This window comes from Gorilla gorilla, chromosome 11 (assembly GCF_029281585.2).
Source record: "Gorilla gorilla gorilla isolate KB3781 chromosome 11, NHGRI_mGorGor1-v2.1_pri, whole genome shotgun sequence".
NCBI classification, from domain to species: Eukaryota; Metazoa; Chordata; class Mammalia; order Primates; family Hominidae; genus Gorilla; species Gorilla gorilla.
This window is the reverse complement of record NC_073235.2, coordinates 13,797,580-13,811,006: the sequence shown is the minus strand read 5'-3', so window position 1 is coordinate 13,811,006 and position 13,427 is coordinate 13,797,580.

Here is a 13,427-nt window from a genome sequence, read left to right as displayed (position 1 = left end):
GCAGTGTAAATATTTCCATGTTCATACAGGTGGCAGTGTAGATATTTCCATGTTTATACAGAAGGCAGTGTAGTTATTTCCATGTTTATAGAGATAGCAGTGTATACATTTCCATTGATATACATATAGCTGTGTAGATATTTGCATGGTCACACAGATAGCGGTGTAGATATTTCCATGTTCGTACAGATAGCGGTGTAGATATTTCCATGTTCATACAGATAGCGGTGTAGTTATTTCCATGTTCTTACAGATAGCGGTGTAGATATTTCCATGTCCATACAGACGGCGGTATAGATATTTCCATGTTCGTACAGATAGCGGTGTAGTTATTTCCATGTTCATACAGTTAGCGGTGTAGATATTTCCATGTTCATACAGATGGCGGTGTAGATATTTACACGTTCATACAGATGGCTGTATAGATATTTCCATGTTCGTACAGATGGCGGCGTAGGTATTTCCATGATCATAGAGATGGCGGTGTAGATATTTCCATGTTTATGCAGATGGCGGTTTAGATATTTCCATGTTTATACAGATGGTGGTGTAGATATTTCCATGTTTATAGAGATGGCAGTCCAGATATTTCCATGTTTACAGAGATAGTGGTGTAGTTATTTCCAAGTTTATAGAGACAGCGTTGTAGATATTTCCTTGTTTATACAGATAGCGGTGAAGATATTTCCATGTTTATACAGATAGCGGTGTAGATATTTCCATGTTTATACAGATAGCAGTGTAGATATTTCGATGTTTATGGAGATAGTGGTGTAGATAATTTCAATTTTATACAGAGAGCAGTGTGGATATTTCCAAGTTCATACAGATAGCGGTGTAGATATTTCCATGTTTATAGAGATGGCGGTGTAGATATTTCCATGTTCATACAGAGGACGGTGTAGATATTTCCATGTTTATAGGGATGGCGGTTTAGATATTTTCATGTTTACGCAGATGGCGGTGTAGATATTTCCATGTTTACACGGATAGCAGTGTAGACATTTCCATGTTTTTTCAGATAGCGGTGCGGATATTTCCATGTTTATACAGATAGTTGGGCAGATATTTCCATGTTTATACAGATAGCGGTGTAGATATTTCCATCTTAATACAGATGGCGGTGTAGATATGTCCATGTTCGTACAGATGGCGGTGTAGATATTTCCAAGTTCATACAGATGGCGGTGTAGATATTTCGAAGTTTATAAAGGTAGCGCTGTAGTTATTTCCATATTTATTGAGAAATCGGTGTAGATATTTCCATGTATATTCAGATAGCTGTGTAGATATTTCCATGTTCATGCAGATAGTGGTGTAGATATTTCCATGTTCATCCAGATGCCAGTGTACATATATCCATGTTCATACAGATGGCGGTGAAGATATTTCCATGTTCATACAGATGGCGGTTTAGGTATTTCCATGTTCATACAAATGGCGGTGTAGATATTTCCATGTTCATAGAGATGGCGGTGTAGATATTTCCAGGATCATACAAATGGCGGTGTAGATATTTCCATGTTCATAGAGATGGCGGTGTAGATATTTCCATGTTTATACAGATAGCAGTGTAGATATTTCCATGTTTATTGAGATACCAGTGTGGATATTTCCATTGATATACAGATAGCTGTGTAGATATTTGAATGTTCGTACAGATAGCGGTGTAGATATTTCCATGTTAATACAGATAGCGGTGTTGATATTTCCATGTTCATACAGATAGCGGTGTAGATATTTCCATGTTCATACAGATAGCGGTGTAGATATTTCCATGTTCATACAGATAGCGGTGTAGATATTTCCATCTTCATACAGATGGCGGTGTAGAGATTTCCATGTTCATACAGATAACGGTGTAGATATTTCCATGTTCATACAGATAGCGGTGTAGATATTTCCATGTTCATACCAATAGCGGTGTAGTCATTTCCATGTTCCTACAGTTAGCGGTGTAGATATTTCCATGTTCATACAGATGGCGGTGTAGATATTTCCATGTTCATACAGATAGCGGTGTAGATATTTCCATGTTCGTACGGATGGCAGTGTAAATATTTCCATGTTCATACAGGTGGCGGTGTAGATATTTCCATGTTTATACAGATAGCAGTGTAGTTATTTCCATGTTTATAGAGATAGCAGTGTATACATTTCCATTGATATACAGATAGCTGTGTAGATATTTGCATGGTCACACAGATAGCGGTGTAGATATTTCCATGTTCGTACAGATAGCGGTGTAGATATTTCCATGTTCATACAGATAGCGGTGTAGATATTTCCATGTTCTTACAGATAACGGTGTAGATATTTCCATGTCCATACAGACGGCGGTATAGATATTTCCATGTTCGTACAGATAGCGGTGTAGATATTTCCATGTTCATACAGTTAGCGGTGTAGATATTTCCATGTTCATACAGATGGCGGTGTAGATATTTACATGTTCATACAGATGGAGGTATAGATATTTCCATGTTCGTACAGATGGCGGTGTAGGTATTTCCATGATCATAGAGATGGCGGTGTAGATATTTCCATGTTTATGCAGATGGCGGTTTAGATATTTCCATGTTTATACAGATGGTGGTGTAGATATTTCCATGTTTATAGAGATGGCAGTCCAGATATTTCCATGTTTACAGAGATCGTGGTGTAGTTATTTCCAAGTTTATAGAGACAGCGTTGTAGATATTTCCTTGTTTATACAGATAGCCGTGAAGATATTTCCATGTTTATACAGATAGCGGTGTAGATATTTCCATGTTTATACAGATAGCAGTGTAGATATTTCGATGTTTATGGAGATAGTGGTGTAGATAATTTCAATTTTATACAGAGAGCAGTGTAGATATTTCCAAGTTCATACAGATAGCGGTGTAGATATTTCCACGTTTATAGAGATGGCGGTGTAGATATTTCCATGTTCATACAGAGGACGGTGTAGATATTTCCATGTTTATAGGGATGGCGGTGTAGATATTTTCATGTTTTCACCGATGGCGGTGTAGATATTTCCATGTTTACACAGATAGCGGTGTAGACATTTCCATGTTTACACAGATAGCGGTGTGGATATTTCCATGTTTATGCAGATAGCAGTGTAGATATTTCCATGTTTATACATATAGCGGTGTGGATATTTCCATGTTTATTCAGATAGCGGTGCGGATATTTCCATGTTTATACAGATAGCGGTGTAGATATTTCCATCTTAATACAGATGGCGGTGTAGATATGTCCATGTTTGTACAGATGGCGGTGTAGATATTTCCATGTTCATGCAGATGGTGGTGTAGATATTTCGAAGTTTATAGAGATAGCGCTGTAGTTATTTCCATATTTATTGAGAAATCTGTGTAGATATTTCCAGGTATTTTCAGATAGCTGTGTAGATATTTCCATGTTCATGCAGAGAGCGGTGCAGATATTTCCATGTTCATCCAGATGCCGGTGTACATATATCCATGTTCATACAGATGGCGGTGAAGATATTTCCATGTTCATACAGATGGTTGTGTAGATATATCCAAGTCCATACAAATGGCGGTGTAGATATTGCCATGTTCATAGAGATGGCGGTGTAGATATTTCCATGTTCATACAATTGGCGGTGTAGATATTTCCATGTTCATAGAGATGGCGGTGTAGATATTTCCATATTTATAGAGATAGCAGTGTAGTTATTACCATGTTTATAGAGATAGCAGTGTAGATATTTCCATTGATATACAGAGAGCTGTGTAGATATTTGCATGTTCATAGAGATAGCGGTGTAGATATTTTCATGTTCATTCAGATAGCGGTGTAGATATTTCCATGTTCATACAGTTAGCGTGGTAGATATTTCCATGTTCATACAGATAATGGTGTAGATATTTCCATGTTCATACAGATAGCGGTGTAGATATTTCCATGTTCATACAGTTAGCTGTGTAGATATTTCCATGTTCATACAGATGGTGGTGTAGATATTTACATGTTCATTCAGATGGCGGTGTAGTTATTTCCATGTTCATACAGATAGCGGTGTAGATATTTCCATGTTCATACAGATAGCGGTGTAGATATTTCCATGTTCATACAGATAGAGGCGTAGATATTTCCATGTTCATACCAATAGCGGTGTAGACATTTCCATGTTCATACATTTAGCGGTGTAGATATTTCCATGTTCATACAGATGGCGGTGAAGATATTTCCATGTTCATACAGATGGCGGTGTAGATATTTCCATGTTTGTACGGATGGCAGTGTAGATATATCCATGATCATTCAGGTGGCGGTGTATTTATTTCCATGTTTATACAGATAGCAGTGTAGTTATTTCCATATTAATAGAGATAGCTGTGTAGATATTTCCATTGATATACAGATAGCTGTGTAGATATTTGCATGTTCATACAGATAGCGGTGTAGATATTTCCATGTTCGTACAGATGGCGGTGTAGATATTTCCATGTTCATACAGATAGCGGTGTAGATATTTCCATGTTCATACAGATAACGGTGTAGATACTTCCATGTTCATACAGATGGCGGTGTAGATATTTACATGTTCATACAGATGGCGGTATAGATATTTCCATGTTCGTACAGATGGCGGTGTAGATATTTCCATGTTCATACAGATAGCGGTATAGATATTTCCATGTTTATACAGATGTTTGTGTAGATATTTCCATGTATATAGAGATGGCGGTCTAGATATTTCCATGTTTACAGAGATAGTGGTGTAGTTATTTCCAAGTTTATAGAGACAGCGTTGTAGATATTTCCATGTTTATACAGATAGCGGTGAAGATATTTCCATGTTTATACAGATAGCGGTGTAGATATTTCCATGTTTATACAGATAGCAGTGTAGATATTTCCATGTTTATAGAGATAGTGGTGTAGATAATTTCAATTTTATACAGAAAGCAGTGTAGATATTTCGAAGTTCATACAGATAGCGGTGTAGATATTTCCACGTTCATAGAGATGGTGGTGTAGATATTTCCATGTTCATACAGAAGACGGTGTAGATATTTCCATGTTTATAGGGATGGCGGTGTAGATATTTTCATGTTTACACAGATGGCGGTGTAGATATTTCCATGTTTACACGGATAGCGGTGTAGACATTTCCATGTTTACACAGATAGCGGTGTGGATATTTCCATGTTTATGCAGATAGCAGTGTAGATATTTCCATGTTTATACAGATAGCGGTGCGGATATTTCCATGTTTATTCAGATAGCGGTGCGGATATTTCCATGTTTATACAGATAGTTGGGCAGATATTTCCATGTTTATACAGATAGCGGTGTAGATATTTCCATCTTAATACAGATGGCGGTGTAGATATGTCCATGTTTGTACAGATGGCTGTGTAGATATTTCCATGTTCATACAGATGGCGGTGTAGATATTTTGAAGTTTATAGAGATAGCGTTGTAGTTATTTCCATAATTATAGAGAAATCTGTGTAGATATTTCCATGTATATTCAGATAGCTGTGTAGATATTTCCATGTTCATGCAGATAGCGGTGTAGATATTTCCATGTTCATCCAGATGCCGGTGTACATATATCCATGTTCATACAGATGGCGGTGAAGATATTTCCATGTTCATACAGATGGTGGTGTAGATATTTCCATGTTCATACAAATGGCAGTGTAGATATTTCCATGTTCATAGAGATGGTGGTGTAGATATTTCCATGTTCATACAAATGGTGGTGTAGATATTTCCATGTTCATAGAGATGGCGGTGTAGATATTTCCATTTTTATAGAGATAGCAGTGTAGTTATTTCCATGTTTATAGAGATAGCAGTGTTGATATTTCCATTGATATACAGATAGCTGTGTAGATATTTGCATGTTCATAGAGATAGCGGTGTAGATATTTACATGTACATACAGATGGCGGTGTACATATTTCCATGTTCATACAGATGGCGGTGTAGATATTTCCATGGTCATACAGATAGCGGTGTAGATAATTCCATGTTCATACAGTTAGCTCTGTAGATATTTCCATGTTCATACAGATGGCGGTGTAGGTATTTGTATGTTCATACAGATGGCGGTGTAGATATTTCCATCTTCATACAGATAGCGGTGTAGATATTTCCATGTTCATACAGATAGCGGTGTAGATATATCCATGTTCATACAGATAGCGGTGTAGATATTTCCATGTTCATACCAATAGCGGTGTAGACATTTCCATGTTCATTCATTTAGCGGTGTAGATATTTCCATGTTCATACAGATGGCGGTGAAGTTATTTCCATGTTTATACAGATGGCAGTGTAGATATTTCCATGTTTGTACGGATGGCAGTGTAGATATTTCCATGTTCATACAGGAGGCGGTGTAGATATTTCCATGTTTATACTGGTAGCAGTGTATTTATTTCCATGTTAATAGAGATAGCTGTGTGGATATTTCCATTGATATACAGATAGCTGTGTAGATATTTGCATGTTCATACAGATAGCGGTGTAGATATTTCCATGTTCGTACAGATAGCGGTGTAGATATTTCCATGTTCATACAGTTCGCGGTGTAGATATTTCCATGTTCATACAGATGGCGCTGTAGATATTTCCATGTCCATACAGATGGCGGTATAGATATTTCCATGTTCGTACAGATAGCGGTGTAGATATTTCCATGTTCATACAGTTAGCGGTGTAGATATTTCCATGTTCATACAGATGGCGGTGTAGATATTTCCATGTCCATACAGATGGCGGTATAGATATTTCCATGTTCGTACAGATAGCGGTGTAGATATTTCCATGTTCATACAGATAGCGGTATAGATATTTCCATGTTTATACAGATGGTGGTGTGGATATTTCCATGTATATAGAGATGGCGGTCTAGATATTTCCATGTTTACAGAGATAGTGGTGTAGTTATTTTCAAGTTTATAGAGACAGTGTTGTAGATATTTCCATGTTTATACAGATAGCAGTGAAGATATTTCCATGTTTTTACAGATAGCGGTGTAGACATTGCCATGTTTATGCAGGTAGCAGTGAAGATATTTCCATGTTTATAGAGATAGTGGTGTAGATAATTTCAATTTTATACAAAGTGCAGTGTAGATATTTCCAAGTTCGTACAGATAGTGGTGTAGATATTTCCAGGTTCATACTAATAGCGGTGTAGATATTTACATGTTCATACAAATGGCGGTATAGTTATTTCCATGTTCTTACAGATGGCGGTGTGGATATTTCCATGTTCATACCAATAGCGGTGTAGATATTTCCATGTTCATACAGTTAGCGGTGTAGATATTTCCATGTTCATACAGAAGGCGGTGTAGATATTTACATGTTCATACAGATGGCGGTGTAGATATTTCCATGTTCGTACGGATGGCAGTGTAGATATTTCCATGTTCATACAGGTGGCGGTGTAGATATTTCCATGTTTATACAGATAGCAGTGTAGTTATTTCCATGTTTATAGAGACAGCTGTGAAGATATTTCCATTGATATACAGATAGCTGTGTAGATATTTGCATGTTCATACAGATATCGGTTTAGATATTTCCATGTTCGTACAGATAGCGGTGTAGATATTTCCATGTTCGTACAGATAGCGGTGTAGATATTTCCATGTTCATACAGATAACGGTGTAGATATTTCCGTGTTCATACAGATAGCGGTGTAGATATTTCCATGTTCATACAGTTAGCGGTGTAGATATTTCCATGTTCATACAGATGGCGGTGTAGATATTTACATGTTCATACAAATGGCGGTATAGATATTTCCATGTTCGTACAGATGGCGGTGTAGATATTTCCATGTTCATAGAGATGGCGGAGTAGATATTTCCATGTTTATGCAGATAGCGGTATAGCTATTTCCATGTTTATACAGATGGTTGTGTAGATATTTCCATGTTTATAGAGATGGCGGTCTTGATATTTCCATGTTTACAGAGATAGTGGTGTAGTTATTTCCAAGTTTACAGAGACAGCGTTGTAGATATTTCCATGTTTATACAGATAGCGGTGAAAATATTTCCATGTTTATACAGATAGCGGTGTAGATATTTCCATGTTTATACAGATAGCAGTGTAGATATTTCCATGTTTATAGAGATAGTGGTGTAGATAATTTCAATTTTATACAGAGAGCAGTGTAGATATTTCCAAGTTCATACAGATAGCGGTGTAGATATTTCCACGTTTATAGAGATGGCGGTGCAGATATTTCCATGTTCATACAGAGGACGATGTAGATATTTCCATGTTTATAGGGATGGCGGTGTAGATATTTTCATGTTTACGCAGATGGCGGTGTAGATATTTCCATGTTTACACGGATAGCGGTGTAAACATTTCCATGTTTACACAGATAGCGGTGTGGATATTTCCAGGTTTATGCAGATAGCAGTGTAGATATTTCCATGTTTATACATATAGCGGTGTGGATATTTCCATGTTTATTCAGATAGCGGTGCGGATATTTCCATGTTTATACAGATAGTTGGGCAGATATTTCCATGTTTCTACAGATAGCGGTGTAGATATTTCCATCTTAATACAGATGGCGGTGTAGATATGTCCATGTTCGTACAGATGGCGGTGTAGATATTTCCAAGTTCATACAGATGGCGGTGTAGATATTTCCAAGTTCATAGAGGTAGCGCTGTAGTTATTTCCATATTTATTGAGAAATTGGTGTAGATATTTCCATGTATATTCAGATAGCTGTGTAGATATTTCCATGTTCATGCAGATAGCGGTGTAGATATTTCCATGTTCATCCAGATGCCGGTGTACATATATCCATGTTCATACAGATGGCGGTGAAGATATTTCCATGTTCATACAGATGGCGGTTTAGGTATTTCCATGTTCATACAAATGGCGGTGTAGATATTTCCATGTTCATAGAGATGGCAGTGTAGATATTTCCAGGTTCATACAAATGGCGGTGTAGATATTTCCATGTTCATAGAGATGGCGGTGTAGATATTTCCATTTTTATACAGATAGCAGTGTAGTTATTTCCATGTTTATAGAGATACCAGTGTGGATATTTCCATTGATATACAGATAGCTGTGTAGATATTTGAATGTTCGTACAGATAGCGGTGTAGATATTTCCATGTTCATACAGATAGCGGTGTTGATATTTCCATGGTCATACAGATAGCGGTGTAGATATTTCCATGTGCATACAGATAGCGGTGTAGATATTTCCATGTTCATACAGATGGCGGTGTACATATTTACATGTTCATACAGATGGCGGTGTAGATATTTCCATGTTCATACAGATGGCGGTGTAGAGATTTCCATGTTCATACAGATAGCGGTGTAGATATTTCCATGTTCAAACAGATAGAGGTGTAGATATTTCCATGTTCATACCAATAGCGGTGTAGTCATTTCCATGTTCCTACAGTTAGCGGTGTAGATATTTCCATGTTCATACAGATGGTGGTGTAGATATTTACATGTTCATACAGATGGCGGTGTAGATATTTCCATGTTCGTATGGATGGCAGTGTAAATATTTCCATGTTCATACAGGTGGCGGTGTAGATATTTCCATGTTTATACAGATAGCAGTGTATTTATTTCCATGTTTATAGAGATAGCAGTGTATACATTTCCATTGATATACAGATAGCTGTGTAGATATTTGCATGGTCACACAGATAGCGGTGTAGATATTTCCATCTTCGTACAGATAGCGGTGTAGATATTTCCATGTTCATACAGATAGCGGTGTAGATATTTCCATGTTCTTACAGATAACGGTGTAGATATTTCCATGTACATACAGACGGCGGTATAGATATTTCCATGTTCGTACAGATAGCGGTGTAGATATTTCCATGTTCATACAGTTAGCGGTGTAGATATTTCCATGTTCATACAGATGGCGGTGTAGATATTTACATGTTCATACAGATGGCGGTATAGATATTTCCATGTTCGTACAGATGGCGGTGTAGGTATTTCCATGTTCATAGAGATGGCGGTGTAGATATTTCCATGTTTATGCAGATGGCGGTTTAGATATTTCCATGTTTATACAGATGGTGGTGTAGATATTTCCATGTTTATAGAGATGGCAGTCCAGATATTTCCATGTTTACATAGATAGTGGTGTAGTTATTTCCAAGTTTATAGAGACAGCGTTGTAGATATTTCCTTGTTTATACAGATAGCGGTGAAGATATTTCCATGTTTATACAGATAGCGGTGTAGATATTTCCATGTTTATACAGATAGCAGTGTAGATATTTCGATGTTTATGGAGATAGTGGTTTAGATAATTTCAATTTTATACAGAGAGCAGTGTAGATATTTCCAAGTTCATACAGATAGCGGTGTAGATATTTCCACGTTTATAGAGATGGCGGTGTAGATATTTCCATGTTCATACAGAGGACGGTGTAGATATTTCCATGTTTATAGGGATGGCGGTGTAGATATTTTCATGTTTACACCGATGGCGGTGTAGATATTTCCATGTTTACACAGATAGCGGTGTAGACATTTCCATGTTTACACAGATAGCGGTGTGGATATTTCCATGTTTATTCAGATAGCAGTTTAGATATTTCCATGTTTATACATATAGCGGTGTGGATATTTCCATGTTTATTCAGATAGTGGTGCGGATATTTCCATGTTTATACAGATAGCGGTGTAGATATTTCCATCTTAATACAGATGGCGGTGTAGATATGTCCATGTTTGTACAGATGGCGTTGTAGATATTTCCATGTTCATACAGATGGTGGTGTAGATATTTCGAAGTTTATAGAGATAGCGCTGTAGTTATTTCCATATTTATGGAGAAATCTGTGTAGATATTTCCATGTATATTCAGATAGCTGTGTAGATATTTCCATGTTCATGCAGAGAGCGGTGTAGATATTTCCATGTTCATACAAATGGCGGTGTAGATATTTACATGTTCATTCAGATGGCTGTGTTGATATTTCATATTCGCACAGATGGCAGTGTAGATATTTCCATGTTCATACAGGTGGTGGTGTAGATATTTCCATGTTTATACAGATAGCAGTGTAGTTATTTCCATGTTTATAGATTTAGCAGTGTAGCTATTTCCATTGATATACAGATAGCTCTGTAGATATTTGCATGTTCATACAGATAGCGGTGTAGATATTTCCATGCTCATACAGATAGCAGTGTAGATATTTCCATACTCATACAGATAGCGGTGTAGATATATTCATGTTCATACAGTTAGCGGTGTAGATATTTCCATGTTCATACAAATGGCGGTGTAGATATTTACATGTTCTTACAGATGGCGGTGTAGATATTTCATGTTCGCACAGATAGCAGTGTACATATTTCCATGTTCATACAGGTGGCGGTGTAGATATTTCCAGGTTTATACAGATAGCAGTGTAGTTATTTCCATGTTTATAGATTTAGCAGTGTAGCTATTTCCATTGATATACAGATAGCTGTGTAGATATTTGCATGTTCATACAGATGGCGGTGTAGATATTTCGAAGTTTATAGAGATAGCGCTGTAGTTATTTCCATATTTATAGAGAAATCTGTGTAGATATTTCCATGTATATGCAGATAGGTGTGTAGATATTTCCATGTTCATGCAGATAGCGGTGTAGATATTTCCATCTTCATCCAGATGCCGGTGTAGATATATCCATGTTCATACAGATTGCGGTGAAGATATTTCCATGTTCATACAGATGGCGGTGTAGATATTTCCATGTTCATACAAATGGCGGTGTAGATATTTCCATGTTCATAGAGATGGCGGTGTAGATATTTCCATGTTCATACAAATGGCGGTGTAGATATTTCCGTGTTCATAGAGATGGCAGTGTAGATATTTCCATGTGTATACACATAGCAGTGTAGTTATTTCCATGTTTATAGAGATAGCAGTGTAGATATTTCCATTGATATTCAGATATCTGTGTAGATATTTCCATGTTCATACAGATAGCGGTGTAGATATTTCCATGTTCATACAGATGGCGGTGTAGATATTTCCATGTTGATACAGATGGCGGTGTAGATATTTACATGTTCATACAGATGGCAGTGTAGATATTTCCATGTTCGTATGGATGGCAGTGTAGATATTTCCATGTTCATACAGGTGGCGGTGTAGATATTTCCATGTTTTTAGAGATGGCGGTGTAGATATTTTCACGTTTACACAGATGGCGGTGGAGATATTTCCATGTTTACACAGATAGCGGTGCAGACATTTCCATGTTTACACAGATAGCTGTGTGGATATTTCCATGTTTATGCAGATAGCGGTGTAGATATTTCCATGTTTATACAGATAGCGGTGTAGATATTTCCATTTTAATACAGATGGCGGTGTAGATATGTCCATGTTCGTACAGATGGCCGTGTAGATATTTCCTTGTTCATACAGATGGTGGTGTAGATATTTCGAAGTTTATGGAGATAGCGCGGTAGTTATTTCCATATTTATAGAGAAATCTCTGTAGATATTTCCATGTATATGCAGATAGCTGTGTAGATATTTCCATGTTCATACAGATAGCGGTGCAGATATTTCCATCTTCATCCAGATGCCGGTGTAGATATATCCATGTTCATACAGATGGTGGTGTAGATATTTCGAAGTTTATGGAGATAGCGCGGTAGTTATTTCCATATTTATAGAGAAATCTCTTTAGATATTTCCATGTATATGCAGATAGCTGTGTAGATATTTCCATGTTCATACAGATAGCGGTGCAGATATTTCCATCTTCATCCAGATGGCCGTGTAGATATTTCCTTGTTCATACAGATGGTGGTGTAGATATTTCGAAGTTTATGGAGATAGCGCGGTAGTTATTTCCATATTTATAGAGAAATCTCTGTAGACATTTCCATGTATATGCAGATAGCTGTGTAGATATTTCCATGTTCATACAGATAGCGGTGCAGATATTTCCATCTTCATCCAGATGCCGGTGTAGATATATCCATGTTCATACAGATGGCGGTGAAGATATTTCCGTGTTCATACAGATAGCGGTGTAGATATTTCCATATTCATAGAGATGGCGTTGTAGATATTTCCATGTTCATAGAGATGGCGGTGTAGATATTTCATTGTTTGTACAGATAGCAGTGTAGTTATTTCCATGTTTATAGAGATAGCAGTGTAGATATTTCCATTGATATACAGATAGCTGTGTAGATATTTGCATGTGCATACAGATAGCGGTGTAGATATTTCCATCCTCATACAGATAGCAGTGTAGATATTTTCATGTTCATACAGATAGCGGTGTAGATATTTCCATGTTCATACAGATAGCGGTGTAGATATTTAAATGTTCGCACGGATGGCAGTGTAGATATTTCCATGTTCATACAGGTGGCGGTGTAGATATTTCCATGT